Raw genomic sequence first — 14,415 nt, 5'->3', positions numbered from 1 at the left:
ATTGTTCCTTTTTTCTTTTTTTAAGGGTCTTTTTCCCTTTTCGAAGTTACTGAAGATATAAATAGATTTAATATTTTGAATATACTTTAATTGTGGAGGGTTTATAGGTCAAACTTGTATTTACAATATACTATTATGATATTTTTAAGTAATTTTAAGGGTTATTGAAGATACAAATAGATTTAATATTTTTAATACACTTTAATTGTGGAAGGTTTATAGGTCAAACTTGTATTTACAATAGACCATTATGGTATTTTAAATAATTTTAAGCAAAAAACGTGCCAAAAAATTTCCTTTTTTTGCTACAGCCAGGTGTAGTGTAATAGGGTAAATGTGTAGGACTCAAATGTAAGATGTGAGATGCTAAATATTTTTTAAATTTAATTTTGGTTTTTATCAATAAAATTATGAACAATTTTTTAGATTAAAGAAAATATAATATACATATCACATTAAAATATAATATACATATCACGTTAAAATATATATATATATATATATATATATATATATATATATATATATATATATATATAAATATAATACTTATCAAATAATGTCTATTTTACCATATGAATTAAAATAATGATTTCATAACCATTAACTTATAAATATGATTTTTTACAATACCCTAGACCAATATCTAGAAGAGAAAGATGGAGAGAGGGAGGGAAAAAGTGACAGGAGGGAAGAAAATCATAATACTATGGGCTAATACCATGGTCTATCAATACCATGGGCCATCTAGGATTTTGATTATTATGTTATGGATCTAGGCTTTTAATTATTCTATTGCAATATCGTGGGCCAATACCAAGGCTTATCAATACCACATGCCCAAAAACCATAACTGATCTCAAAATTAACATATTTTTCAAATACTTTAATTTAATTTAATTTTATAACAGTTTTTAACCAGCATTTCAACTACATGTTACAAAGAAAACGCCGTAAGGCATAAATTGAGGAACAATTTAAATAAGATGCAAAGATGTAGTATAAATGAAATTGTAAAGCTGTATAAATTGAAGTTGATTTTGGGTGCCTAAGACTATATTTTATATTAATTATTAAATTAATATTGCATATACATTTCATAAAATTCAACCAACTTATAATTCAAGGCAATCTCTAAGTTTGGCTTTGGATCATTAACATGGTGATGCTTTGTCTCAACCACTAAACCACCATAGTAAACCCAATGGGTCTATACACAAGAATTTATTCTTTATTAGAAGAGCAACGACTCTACACGCAAGAATTTATTCTTTACTAGAAGAGCATATTTCTTACCCATATCCACAAAAAGAATGCAATTTGGAAAGCATTCCACAAAACAAAATCTCTGTTATTATAACTTATAGCATTGTTCAAACCAACAAAACTATATGCACATTTTGGAAGATCAAATGGCAATAAGTTTTGAAGAATTCAATTAGAAAATGTCCAAGATCATTGGTTCACATGATTAATGTTACCCTACACACAAGAATTTATTCTTTATTGGAAGAGAATATTTCTTACCCATATCCACAAAAAGAATGCAATGTGGAAAGCATTCTAGAGAGCAAAATCTCTGTTATTATAACTTATAGCATTGTTCAAAACAACAAAACTATCTACACATTTTGGAAGATCAAATGGCAATAAGTTTTGAAGAATTCAATTAGAAAATGTCCAAGATCATTGGCTCACATGATTAACGGTACTCTGTCCCATGAATCTAATATTTTTATGCACTTACAATTAAGGGAGAAAACAAGATCCAAAGAATGTATACCACAGGGACCAATAAACAGTTTATTTGATAATCCTTGCTAGGCTCAGCAATTACCCTTTGGAGTCTCTTTCGTTTTCATCTTCATCTTCAACTTCACTATTTCCCACTTCATCTTCAAGATGAGAAAAATCACAACAACCTGTTATATTTAAAGCAAAAAAATAACCCAAAGTCTTCACCAGTTGCAGCTCCTCTGCCCACCTTGATCAAACTTGAATATGTACACACTTGGTTTTGAGGCATGTACATCTATTGGCTATTGGTTGACGGTTTGAACGAATGAATTGAGGGAAGGGAGATATGATGTTTGAATTATTATGTATATAAATGAAGAGGAATATTCTTCAGCTATGCCTATGGCAACGGGGTTGATCAGCTCCTCAGAAAAAAAACATCTAAAACTCCTCTTCCGCCTCTGCTCTCTAAGGACACGGTCTTGCTATTATTCTCACAAATGGCCTCATTACAAAGTTTATTGGGCCTGATTAAACACAATTTATTTCTTCGAATAGTAGAATAATAAAGACAATTACAAAATGTTGAACAAAAAAGGTCGAAATGCACCATTCTTTGATCCATTTCACACCCGCAGATTTCTTCAACTTTAGTTTGTTTTGGCTGGCTTGATTCTCCTATTCTTTGGGATTGGGGTAGTGATGTTGTTGCTCTAGTGCCTCCATTTCCTTGTTGTTCTCAAATGGAATTCCGAGATTCCAACTCGTCACCTCTTTTCCTCTTCATTGCACCTCCCCCTCACCTCTAAAACTGTGACAATATCTCACTCACTCATTGTAAATATGTCAATGTAGTATTATATATAAATCTCATAGAATTCAACCAACTTATAATTCAGGGCTCTGATCTCTAAGTTTTACTTTGGGTCATTAACATGGTGATTCCCTGTCTCAACCACTAAACCACAGGTCAAGAGACAAAAGACTATAAAATGTTACGATCAGTACCATAGTAAACCCAATGACTTTACACAAGAATTTATTCTTTACTGGAAGAACATATTGCTTACTCATATCCACAAAAAAAAAATCAAGGTGGAAAGCATTATGCAGAAAAAAATCTTTGTTATTATAACTTGTAGCATTGTTCCAACCAACAAAACTATCTGCACATTTTGGAAGATCAAATGGCAATAAGTTTTGAAGAATTCAATAAGAAAACGTCGAAGATCATTGGCTCACATGATTAATGGTATCTTGTCCTATGAATCTGATATTTTTATGCACTTACAATTAAGGGAGAAAATAAGATCCAAAGAATGTATACCACATGGACCAATAAACAATCTATTTGATAATCCTTGCTAGGCTCAGGAAAAAAAAACATTATTGCTCCTTAAATCCTTCACATCCAATACAAATGTTGTACAACACAAGGCTCATGCTACTGTTAATCAAGAAATAGCTATGATCGAGAGTGCCACTAGGTTCCTTCAATCTAATACAATGATTAATGCACCAAACATAGGTGTACCAGCTGCAATGACTTATACCATTTTATTGATGATGCCATGTTAAAATCAATGTGATACAGTTAAGTCACCTTTAAGCAAAATCTCATTGCAATTTCTATACAAGGATGTATGTCCTATCATTAGTCATTATCACTAAAATAACTTTAGTGCTCATTGTTCACACTTGGACCACAATCTATAAGTATGATGTAGTTTTGTAGAACAAATCTTCCAAAGTAGCCTCAAGAAAGGATGAAAATGGTGTTTTATTGTTTGTCTTGGATAAGCTTAAACTGTGCATAAAGAATTCACTCATACCAAGGGATAGTTGAAAGCTTAGACATTACCAACTCACAAAAACTTGTTCAGATTTATAAGTTTAGATATTTGTATTTGTTTGCAACAACTCTCTGGAATTACCTTCAGAATTATGCCAAGACTTTAACCTTAAAAATGTGCCAAGCATTATTCCCAAATGTCTTAATTCATCCCTGGTTTCACATCCTATGGCATTTTCCAAAATTGATTTCAATGTATAACATTCCAATCAAACTTTAATTCTTCTTTAGCAATTTTTTGTCAAATGTTTATGCTTATTCAACAACTCACAGGTGAAAAAAATATGAATGCGAGCCCAACTATAAATTCTCTTAATGCACATTTCCATAACAAAATCCTATTTTTCATATTTGGCTAATTTTTCTTGTATTCATTTATTCATTTGGGCAGTTTTGTTGGATCGATTTGTTGCATCTCAGTAGTATTATTGTCAAGGAAAATTTTAAGGATGGAAATTTCTCTTAAACTTTAGAAACCTTGGCGAATCTTGCTAGTCCCTAACATGAAAAATATAAAATGTTTAGCAATATGTTTGTAAAAATATTCAAATTTATAATGATTTTATATAGTCTCTCAAAAAATTTGCCGATTTTTAAGGTAAAATAATTTTATGATATAAAAATTGGGTGAATAATTTTTACGAAAAATTGAAATTAGCGAATAATCTTTTTGTAAACATAGAAAATTAGCCCACTTGCTAATATTAGCCCCTAACATTTTCCCTGATTGTTGGTTGCAATTCTGCTTTTGGGTTTTGCGTTGAATGCAATTTTTTAATGTTCGGTTGTAGTTTGAATGCCATTATGTATTCTAGTTATTAGAGAATGTGTACACTTCTTTATAAGAGGGCATTAAATGAAGTCAATGTGAGATTGAGTGAGTCTCTTGTGGTTGAGAAGAGTGCACTGGAGAAAACTAAGAGTGAGAAGTTGTCGACCAATGAGCTTGAGCAGGACACCATTGAGGCTGCTCAGAATAGGGATCAAGGTCAATAATCTGAACTTGAAACTTTGTAGAGACAACATGCTTTTGATGTGGTTTTCTTGCAGTATGCAAGTCAAGAGCTTCAATGAGTCCAGAAAAACTTCTCCATTGAGATGGATTCTAAGGACACTGTAGCCAAATATGGATTCTGAAAGAGGCTCTCAATTTGGCATATGCATCATGTTTAATGGTTAAGGATGAAAATGATGCTATTGTTGCAAAAATGGGAATTTGAAGCCAAATAAGCATCTGCAATGGCAAGTAAGGCTAATGAAGAGGTTCAATTGTTGAATAAATAGTTGACCAATGTTAAGTATATTGAGTTGAAGTTGTGTGATGCACCAAAGTTGAGGTTAACATAACCAAAGAAAGTGCAACTAAATTATTAGATTCCCTTGAAGAAGCTGAAGCTGAGATTGTTGCAGCAAAAGAAGATGCACAAAGTGCTAATATGGAAATTTCTATTATCAAAGATGCTCTTCTGGACAAAGAAAATGAGCTTCATTTATGAAATCAAATGACAATTATGTGTCAATTACAAAAGAAGAGTATGATTTTCTATACAAGAAAGCACAAGGGGTTGAAGAACATGCAAGTAAAAGAATAGTAAAGGTCCTTGCCCAGGTGGATCATGCTAATATCAAGGAAAGGGAAGCCCTGCAAAAGTTAAATGTGGTGAATTCAGATCTCGAGAAGAGTAGGAAAATTACATATCAATCTTTTGAGTAGCTAGAGGTTGTCCCAATAGCCAAACCATCCCTAGAAGGAGATTTTGAAAAGTTGAAGGAAGGGCCAGAGTATTGGAAGAAGGATGTTGTAGTAACGACATCTCACAATGGAGAAATGAGTGGAAAGATAGCTAAATTAACAAAGTATAGCTCAATGTCAGGCTAGATTCTCATTCAACATATTGGAAGTGGGTGTAGAAGACTTGCAAGCATTATTAGATTAATTATTATTCCAAATGCAGACAAAAGACCTTCAACAATAAAAAAGATATAATTTAATAAAAATAAGACCATCTCAAGAAAGAGAAAATGTCTTGGAATCAAACATAGAGCCTTCAAGTAATTTCATGCTAGGGTAAACCATCTTCTAATCAAGGACCAAGAAATTCTAAAACATTAAAAAGGAAAATGTCATCCAATGGAGATAGTTTTGTTAGAAAGGAAAACTTCATTCAATGGAGATACTTTTGTTAGAAAGGAAAATGTTATTCAATTTAGATACTTTTACCATAGTGCAAAAATTAAAATATATGAAAGTTCATATAAACCCATGCTACAAGATTGAGTATATAGTTCTTAGCACGTGAAAAGAAGGCACACAAAACCAAAAGTAGATAGCTACATGCATATTTAAACACTGTACACACTTAAAATTATATAGCAATATATATCAACAAAAATAACATAACAAAAGACAAAATAAAGATATCATCATCACAACATACAAAAAGTTGTAGAGAATGCATAAGGCCAATGAATGTGTATGATATATTGTTTACTCAACAATTTAATCCAGTTGAAAAATGGACAAGTTTTCTAAGCCTTAAGCTAAAATTGACTTTAGAGAATTCCTTAGTACAAACTTTATTATGTTAATATACCTATAAATCAAATTGCAACAAACTACATAAGGCAATCCAATAAAAATTTCAACATTGAACAAATATTCCGAGGATTTATTCTTAAGCGAGCCTCTTTACTACTTCCTTGGCCAAAAGTTTTTCCTTGGCCTTTGTTTTGCCTGAGATTTGGTTCCCGTAATTCCACCACCCCATTGTGACCGATACTCATCAAACTTGTCATTGTAGTTAGCCTGCAAGAAGAGTTAATTTATCATTTTGATTTTATGTGGCATTGTTTGATGAGTAAAACATAGTGACTTATAATAACTTATGCGCACCTTTATTTCCTCAACAATATTGCTAAATTCCTTCTTGTCCTCATTCTTCACATAAGTCAAGCACAAGGTTGTTGTTTCTTTTGTGCACAATCTGCAAAAAAAAAAAATCTTAGTGCAGAAGTTCTACATATCAGTTTTCCATGAAAAGGAATCACATATTACTTACAATAAAAAATTGCATAGTGCAGAAGGCATATTAGTTTCCCATGAAAATTAATCACATATTACTTACAATTTAAGCTTATGTGAACTCTGTCATGCTCAAAAACAATTAATAAAGGTTATAAATATGCATACCCCTCAAGGAGATGTTTGCCCTTGGTAATTGCATATGGGATGTTTATTTTTCTACAAAGTGAAGGAAGCCATACTACCAACTCAATTGGATCGATATCATGTGCAATGACTACCAATTTAGCTTTAATCTACACGCATACAAATATTCCTTATCATGACTGAGAAGAAGAAATAATTTGTTGGAGGAATACATAAAAATACCCCAAAAACAAAGAGCTCTGTTAAAATGCATATTGGAGAAACAATTACAATTACAATTGCAATACTTGCTCAATTAGGTAGGTTACTTGATTAATTACATATTTCATAACAATAGGTTTCTTCACTTCAACATGTAGAATTTCTCACTTTTGATCACATTATAATGCAATATACTAAAGCAAAGTACTTGATCTACTTCTACAAACAAACTTGCGAAAGCTTAATCGATTTTGAGCAAGATCAAATAGAACACATATAACAGAGAATGAGAAATCAATGACACAAGAACACAGAAGAATACTATGGGGAAAGCCTCAGCTAAAAACCCTGCTATGTGTAATATCATACAAGTGGAAATATCTCTGTATTACACAAAGCTTTGTTTCACACGCTATCCAGCTCTCAGTACAATCCGTTAATGCTGCTCATAGACAGAATAGACACAACATATGCCTTCCTTTAGTCCTCCAGGCCTCCTATTTCCTTGCGTAGTTTCTCCTAGGTCCTCTGGCTGCCACTTGTGTGAATTCACCTTTCACACAACTCACCAAACTCAGAAATAACTGCGCAATCCTTAAGGAATGCATTCCTTCTGCATGCAAGAGATATCCTCAAGGGAATATTCCTGCAACTGATAGTACAATGTCCCATCCTCTAATCTCAACTGGGTCTCTGACTGAACTGACATGCATGAGTTATTTATGAGAGAATATTCAGTTATCTGAAGTACACTAATTACATGCATGCATGCATTAACTAACTGAACTCACAATTAGTTCCAAAAACTGTTGGAACTAATCTAACTGGACTTAACTCAGTTAACTGAGCTAACTAATTACAACTCAAAGTACAACTCATCCTGATCTCCTTCATTAAGGGATAACTTCCTCAATCAAAGGGATAATTGTTGCATGTCTTCACACAGATTTCATGTTTGATTTTCTCCAACTAATTAACTCAAGATGAATTAATTAATTATTTTTCAAACAACTGCTAAGATCAAATTCGAATTTTAATTCTCAATTTTAGTTCAAGGACTAACTAAAATTGGAATGTATCCCGAAATGCTATTTATAGCATTTCTATATTTAACATTTCTTGTTTCTATTTCCAACACTGCCTCTCAACAAGAAAGGGATTATCTGTCACCCCGATCCTATATCTATGGAACTCGAATTTGCATTTTGACAATGCCTTATTCAAAATATCTGCATCCTGCTCCTCGGTCGAAACATATAGCAACAACATGATCCTCTTCACCACACAGTCTCGAAGATGATGATACCGGATATCGATGTGCTTGGACCTGTCATGAAATACTGGATTCTTAGAGAGTTTGATACAACTATGATTATTGCAATAGATCACAATTGGATCCATCCTCTGATCAAACAATCCAACTAGAATTTTCCACATCCAAATGGCCTCACATGCTGCCTGACTGGTAGCCATGTATTTAGCCTCTACTGAGCTAAGTGCAACTGACCTCTGTTTCCTGCTATACCAAGAAACTGAATTTGAACCAATGTTGAAAATTCCTCCTGAAGTGCTCTTCCGATCTGATGGACTCCTCACCCAATCTACATTTGTGAAGCCCTGAAGCTTCACTCCCTTTGTCCATTTGTACCATAATCCATACTGAGATGTGCCTCTGAGGTATCTCAGCACATGCTTCGTTGCCTTCCAAAATAACTTAGTAGGTTGAACCATATCTTGACTCATTTAGTTCACCGCAAAGCACAAATCTGGTCATGTGTTTACTAAATACATCAATGAACCCACAAGTTGTTGATAAATAGTAGCAGTTACTACCTCACCTGAAGTGGCATCCTCCTTCCACCAATTACTTGCTAGAGGAGTTTGCATGGGCTTGCACTTCTCCATGTGGAATCTCTTGAGTATCTCAATGGAATACTTTCCTTGAGACACAAACACTTCCCCATCCTTCTGCCACACTTCCATGCCTAGAAAGTAGTGCATAAGACCCATGGCTTTCATCTCGAACTCTCTTGCAAGGTCCTCCTTATAAGACTTGATCAACTGATCATCACCTGTCAATATCAGATCATCAACATAAAGAACAATGATCAATGGCTTACCTTCTACCATGATGTGGTATAGGTTCACATCTGCTTCACTCTTTATGAAGCCCAACCCGGTGAAATAGTTGTCGACTCTGGTGTACCAAGCACGAGGTGCTTGCTTCAGCCTGTACAAAGCTCTCTTGAGTCGACACACATGCGACTCACAATCGAAGGTCTCAAAACCTTTCGGCTTCTCTATGTACACCTCTTCCTCAATCTCACCATTGAGGAGTGTTGTGTTGACATCCATCTGATGGATCTTCCAACCCATCTGTGCTGATAGTGCCAACATCGATCTGATAGTTGAGTACCTTGCTACAAGAGAAAAAGTCTCATCATAGTTGATCCCCTCGACCTATGAGAAACCATGGGCAACAAACCTTGCCTTATGTTTCTCAAAACTACCATCAGCTGCTTGCTTTACCTTGTAAAGCCATCGGGAACTCACCATTCACTTGTCCTGCTGTCTTGGAACAACATCCCAAAAACTATTCTAAACTATGGTGACATACTCCTCCACCATAGCATCAATCCAGATTGGTTGCTGCACTGGTTCCTCGAAGGAAGATGATTCAGTCTCTATACATTCCCCAACCAGGGCCATGTAACCAGTGTACCACTCGGGTGACCTCCTCTGTCTACGTTGAGAAGATGGCTGTCCCACATTCTCTCTCACAGCCATCATCAATATTTCAACTTCCCTTGAGTGTTTCCACCCATCTCTGGAAGACTCTGCATGAGTGGATGTCTCCACTCCTGGATCCTCTACATGTAGCTACTCCATATCAGTCTGAGGCTCCTCCTCCTTAGGAACCGAAAGTTCCTCCTATGCATGCAACTTGAGCTCCCTCTCAAGGGATACTCACATGGCCTTCTGCTCATCTAACTTCAGATCTCTGCGTACCACTATCCTCAGACTGGTAGGAAAGAACACTTGATGATTGTGGGGTGTATTAGTGTACCCCACAAGTATCCTGAACTTAGTTGTTGACTCTAGCTTCTTCCGGGCATCTTAGGTAACATGGAAAAATATCGATGAGCCAAAGATCCTGAAGTGACTCACATCTAGTCTCTTGTCAGAAAAAGCCTCCTATGGTGTCTTCATTCCCAGTATACGATGCGGGCTTCTATTCTGCAAGTATACTACTGTATTGCATGTCTCAACCCACAAATGAAGTGGTAGGCCTTGGTCATGCATCATCGCCCGAGATGCTCCCACAATCGTTCTGTTCTTCCTTTCAGCCACCACATTCTGCTTTGGGTTATGGCATGTCGTCAACTCCTGTTTAATTCCTTCTTCTACACATAAGTCCTTAAACTATTGAGAGACATACTCTCCACCATTGTCACTTCACAAGGCCCTTATTTTCTTTCCAGATTCTTTCTCAACCAAGGATTTGAACTCACAAAACCTTGAGAAGGTTTGATCCTTATTCTACTTGAAGTAGATCCAACGTCTACGAGAAAAATCATCAATAAAAATAACATAGTACCTTCGTTTAGTAGTGGAGGCTTTCGAGAATGGTCCACACACATCTGTATGAACTCACTCCAGTATTGCTCCAGCTCGACTATCTCGATCTTGAAAGGATAGATTTTTCATACTTACCCAAGGTACAACCTTTACATGTATCCACTTGCTCCAGTTTACCCTTGGGAAGTCCGGTAGAAATCTGCTGCATGATCTTTAAGGCCCCATGGTGCAAGTGGCCCAATCTTCTATGCCATAGCTCACCAATATCTTTGCTTTGCACCAACTCTACTTTGGAACTCAATGCAACACAATCATCTACCTCCAACTTGTAGAGATTCTTTACTTGAATCCCAATCCTCTTGGTCTGTCCAGTGCCGATGTGCCTCAGGAATGCCTTTCCTTTACTAAAGACTACATCATAGCCTTTGTCTCCCAACATAGCGATGGATACTAGGTTCTTCTTTAGACCAGGCACATACTTTACATCAGTCATGGTGAGAGGAGCTCCATGCTACCTCTGAAACACAATTGTGCCTTCACCTGAAACACAGTACTTTCCAACATCACCCATCTCTATGCGCATCTGGAGGCCCTTCTCCTCCAAGGTACTGAACAAACTCTTGTCGTCGGTCATGTGGAATGAGGCTCCACTATCCAGGTACCAAACACATCCCACCATCGATGAAACCATGCATTTGAGGAGGGTGAAATCCAATTTGAACTGTGACGTTAATGCCTCACCATATAATCCTTTCAAGGATCCCTTATTGGATTTCTTTTGTGGACAATTCGAAGCATAATGGTGCACCTCATGATAATGAAAGCATCGCACTTTCGATTTGTCAATATTCTTCCCACAATGGGAAGAAATCGATTTGGAATGGGAAGCCTTCCCTTTCCCTTTCCTCGCCTTACTCGCTAAGGCTAGATTTTCTTCATCATCATGTTTTGATGAATAACCATCTCTGGTGCTTCTCCTTATCTCCTCTTGCATCAGATCCAACCACATTTGTTCCCAATCTGGCAGTTTCTCTCTTCCATTTACTGATTCTTGGTAGCTATGCCAGCTCTTAGGAAGACCGAGGACAGCAAGACTCACCATGTCATCAGTGGCTGTCGTGATTCCTACACTTCCAAGCTCATCCCTACAGGTGGTGAGCTTGTTTAGATATGTAGAGACCATGTATCCCTTTTCACACTTGATTTTCCAAAGCTTATCTTTTAGCACTAGCTTCCTCTGATCATTGCTATTCTGATATAGATCCTTCAATGTTTCCACATTGAAAATGGTGTTTCCTTCCCATAGAGACTCGAGACAATGTGGTCTCGATCTCTCTCTACAAGAATCCTCCTTGCTCTAGCCACACATTCCTTCCATTGTGCCAATTCTTGGGCATTAGTTGCTGCTAGCTTGGGGACTTCTTGATTAATGAAGTCCTTCAAACAATTGTCCTCTAATACCACTTCCATGCGATCCTTCCAGGCTATATAATTCGAGCTGCCATCCAGGGCATACCCGAGTCTCAAACTGTTGAATGCCATTGGTGAAATTTGAGTCGTGATAAGAATTCAATTTCTATAATTAGGAACTTCAAAGTTCGAACTTCTCCCTTCTTTGTATATTGTTCTCTGTTTTGAATGCCTTTTCTCTGAAACCATGTAGAATTTGTCATTGTAGTTCACCTGATAATGCAATATACTAAAGAAAAATACTTGATCTACTTCTACAAACAAACTTGCGGAAGCTTAATCGATTTTGAGCAAGATCAAATAGAACACATATAACAGAGAATGAGAAATAAATCACACATGAACATAGAAAAATACTCTAGGGAAAGCCTCAGCTAAAACCCCGCTATTTGTAATATAATACAAGTGGAAATATCTCTGGATTACACAAAGATTTATCTCACAAGCTATCCAACTCTCAGTACAAGCCCTCAGTGCTGATCATAGACATAATAGACATAAGATATGACTTCCTTCAGTCCTCAAAGCCTCCTATTTCCTTCTGCAGTTTCTCATGGGTCCTCTGGCTGCCATCTGTGTGAATTCACCTCTCACACAACTCACCAAACTCAAAAATCACTGCGCAATCCTGAAGGAATGAATTCCTTCTGCATGCAAGAGATATCCTCAAGGGAATATTCCTGCAACTGATAGTACACTATCCCATCCTTTGATCTCAATTGGGTCTATGACTAAACTGACATGCATGAGTTATTTATGAGAGAATATTCAGTTATCTGAAGTACACAAGTTACATGCATGCATGCATTAACTAACTGAACTCACAATCAGTTCCACAAATTGTTGGAACTAATCTAACTGGACTTAATTCAGTTAACTGAGCTAACTATTTACAGCTCAAAGTACAACTCATCCTGATCTCCTTAATTAAGGGATAACTTCCTCAATCAATGGGATAACTATTGCATGTCTTAACATAGACTTCATGTTTGATTTTCTCCAACCAATTAACTCAAGATGAATTAATTAATTATTTTTCAAACAACTGCTAAGATCAAATTCGAATTTTAATTCTCAATTTTAGTTCAGGGACTAATTAAAATTGGAATGTATCTCGAAATTCTATTTATAGCAATGCTATTTTTACCATTTCTATATTTAGCATTTCTTGTTGCTATTTTAAACACAACAATTTTCCCTTCTGCATGACCCTAGGATTTTTTCAGAAGCCTTTCCTTCTCTGCAACTTTATCTTCTGGCCTATATTTTTGAATCATCTTGAAAAGGTTGACAACTACATTAAAACAAAAAGTATAAGCCAAAGGGATCAACCAATACACAATGTAAAAAAACAACCACAGACAACAGAAAATAAAATATACAACTACTCTATCTACTCTAACAATATACATCGGTCCTTTAAATATCATTTCAAAATAAGAAGGAAAAAAAGCATAATTCATTCATAACTAAAATACCAAAAATACTTAAAAGCAGAAAAATTCTACTTCAAGGTGGTCTTGGAAAAAAACAATGTTGCTACACAATGATCTATATTTGAGCACAATGATAAAAAACATGCACAAGAATTATTTCTCATATTTGTCAAACATTGGTCAAAAGAAAATTATATGGTGATCATCAATAAAACCATATTCATATGTTACCCAATCAATTCAACAAAATATAGAATTGATTGAGATACTCTACATAATAAATGTGAACTGAAAGGATCTATTTCCAGGTGTTTTAACTTTTTTCTTTGTTATTATGAGTATGAAAATATCTTGAAAGCTTACCCTTGAGTTAAACTCTGTTCGACTTTGTTGATGGGCCACATTAACATATTCCTAAGTCATATTTTATGAATATGAATCAAGCTCACAAATAGTCTAATTCACCAACAACAAGTTAGGCTCACATTCCCTCATCATTGAAACTTTCTAATTATGGCCAAACAACTACAAAAATCAAATTAGTTGTTGTTAATAATTTTTGGTTTTCTTTTAATTCTATAATTCAATTTTAAAATATGTTTACACATTAGTTTCTTGTACAATAGTTGTTGTTTGTCAAGTGTTTTTATAGTTTTACAGAGGTGATCGAGTTTGATTTTTTCTAGGGGAAATGACATCATAAAATCAAGCCCATCCACTATGCTCCCTATACTATTATATAGTAGGTTGGTGCGAATGCATGTGATTTAGATTTTCCTTTCTAGCTTGGAAAGATAAAGAATAATGACTTATAATAGCTTATGCACACTTTTATTTCCTCGGCAATATTGCTAAATTCCTTCTTGTCCTCGTTCTTCACAAAATTCAAGCACAAGGTTGTTGTTGCTTTTTGTGCACAATCTGCAACAAAAAAATTCTTAGTGCAAAAGCTCTACATATCAGTTTCCCAT

General features: G+C 35.3%; 1 pseudogene; it reads right to left on the bottom strand.

The window, feature by feature from the left end:
* Positions 1 to 6,264: 6,264 nt before the first annotated feature.
* Positions 6,265 to 13,939, bottom strand: LOC149227447 (large ribosomal subunit protein eL8y-like; annotated as a pseudogene).
* Between the last annotated feature and the right edge of the window lie 476 nt (positions 13,940 to 14,415).

This window comes from Pinus tabuliformis, chromosome J, assembly GCF_031772625.1.
Source record: "Pinus tabuliformis cultivar Carrire ecotype Pingquan chromosome J, CPIR1, whole genome shotgun sequence".
Classification (NCBI taxonomy): domain Eukaryota; kingdom Viridiplantae; phylum Streptophyta; class Pinopsida; order Pinales; family Pinaceae; genus Pinus; species Pinus tabuliformis.
The sequence above is the reverse complement of the archived record's forward strand: the minus strand, read 5'-3'. Positions and strand labels throughout refer to the sequence as shown.